Here is a 2,727-nt window from a genome sequence, read left to right as displayed (position 1 = left end):
GGCAGCAACAATACTACAGCCAGAATCAAAGTTACGCCTTCTTTCTTTGCGTGAACATTTGGGCGGCGTTATGCAAATCTTCCCACATCGTGACGTAGATATGTAGGGGCGTGTTAGAACGAGCCGTTTTAGGTAGGCGTGGTTGACTCTTAACTTTTATAAAGAATATCTCTTTGGATTTGAGACTTTAGTCTTTGCAACTTTACAGATCTTCTTTATGCACCAAGAGCTTGTAACACTCCAAAGAGAAAGGAAACATTGAAATCGCATCATATGACCCCTTTAAGGTTGCAGGGTAACGTTTTTTACAGTGTAATTAAGCATTGTTTTTATTGATTTAAGTAGAATATGTAAAAAAAAAATTAACTTTACTTTAAACTAATTAAATTAAACTTTAAATTAATGGTAACACTTTATAATAACTTTCATTAATAAATCATTAACAAACATTATGTAATGCTTAACGGATCATTATAGTTCATATATTCACATATCTAAATGTGAAATAATGTGCTTGTTAATGTTTACTAATACATGTATTAAACATTACCTAATAATTTACATTTCATGTAAATTAAAATGCTTACAAATGCCATTAAACTTCTAATTCATATGATCATGCACATCTTGAAAATCTACAAATGATTTTAAATGATGTTAATGTACAACACTCTTCCTGCTGTTGAGGTGTGATACGGGTAAGGTTAGGGACAGGTTTGGTAAGGGGTCAACAGTGTACAGGGGTCAATTTGATTACTATAAGGGAACACAATTCAATCTGTTTATATTGCATTGTTTTGATAAATATGGTATTTTCTTGAAAAAAATATTTTTCTCCCTCCTGTTGATGTATGACTGAAGGAATATTCTGTTTAATGATACACAATAGTATACTAATATATTCAATTAATTTGATCATGCACTTAAAAAAAAAATCTTCAAATGATTTTGACATGTTTTACAATGATTAAAAGCTTAATTAATAAATCATTAACAGACATTATATAATGCTTAATGGATCATTAGTTAATGTTTACAAATGTCATTAAACTTTCAATGTGTTTTAAAAATCTACAAATTATTTTTACAGAAATTATACGATATTTACAAGCTTATTTGTTAATGTACATTTGAATGCTTACAAATGTTATTAAACTTTAGTTCACATATTAGCTAATGCTCTTTTTTACATTTACAATTGTTGTGAAAATATAGCTTATAGGCACTTCATAAACTATTCATGTTAATATATTCATTAGCTCATAATCCCAGTCTGTAAAAGTCATATATTTGGTCTATTTGTTGTGTTGACTTCTACTATTTGCATATCTTAAATCATTTATTTTAATTTATAAACATTTATTATGTTTATAAACATTTACTAATCATTAGTACCTTTATGAGCAGTCATTTTGATGGCAAAAAGTATCCCAAATGACCGGAATTCACCCTATTTTCACATCTTTACAAATAATTTATTGATAAATTATAAATATAATTTTTGCAGTACCCAATCTAAAGTGGAGACTATTCATCATTTGTAAATGTTTATAAACATTTACTAATTTTTTTAGTATCTTTATTGGCACTGGACTTTTAGGGTGGAAATAGGGTGAATTCTGGTCATTTGGGACACTTTTTGCCATCAAAATGACTGCTCATAAAGGTACTAATGATTAGTAAATGTTTATAAACATTTATAATTGATGAATAGTTTCCACTTTCGATTGGGTACTGCAAAAACATTAACAAATTATTAATAAATGATTTAAGATGTGCAAATAGAAGAAGTCAACACAACAAACAAAGACCAAATATATGACATTTTACAGACTGTGATTATGAGCTAATGAATATATTAACATTGATAGTTTGTGAAGTGCCTATAAGCTATATTTTCACAGCATTTCTAAATGTAAAAATGAGCATTAGCTAATGTGAACTGAAGTTTAATGACATTTGTAAGCATTCAAATGTACATTAACAAATAAGCTTGTAAATATTGTATAATTTCTGTAAAAATCATTTGTAGATTTTTAAAACGCATTGAAAGTTTAATGACATTTGTAAACATTAACTAATGATTCGTTAAAGCATTATAATGTTTGTTAACGATTTATTAATGAAGCTTTAAATAATTTTAAACCATCTGTCAAAATCAGTTGAATTGAATCATATGAATTGAAAGTTTAATGACATTTGTAAGCATTTCAGTTTACATTAAATAATGATCTGTTAATCATTTGGTAATATTACCAAATAGAATAAAGTTAATTAGTTAACATTAACAAGCACATTATCTCATATTTCTAGATATGTGAATATATATTAAGTAATGATTAGTTAAACATTATATAATGTTTGTTAATGATTTATTAATGAAAGTTATTATAAAGTGTTACAAAATAAATCCAATAATTAATAAATCCAAATTGTAAAGTTGCAAACAGAATTCTTTAAAAACAATAAACACACACACACACACACACACACACACACACACACACACACAGTCACAGCTATTTTATTAAGAGTGATAAACTGTTTATTAATTAATCAAAACAATGCATTTCCTTTCATTTGTATGCTTGTCACACTTATAAACCTGAGGCCTAAAATGAAACACATTAATGGCCGGTTAACAGCAACCTGATCTCATGATTTTGTACATACAGTATATATATATATATATATATATATATATATATATTGGCGGGGGGAGTGAGA

The sequence above is a fragment of the Sinocyclocheilus anshuiensis genome, unplaced genomic scaffold, assembly GCF_001515605.1.
Source record: "Sinocyclocheilus anshuiensis isolate Anshui unplaced genomic scaffold, SAMN03320099.WGS_v1.1 scaffold447, whole genome shotgun sequence".
Lineage (NCBI taxonomy): Eukaryota > Metazoa > Chordata > Actinopteri > Cypriniformes > Cyprinidae > Sinocyclocheilus > Sinocyclocheilus anshuiensis.
This window is presented reverse-complemented; position numbering follows the sequence as displayed.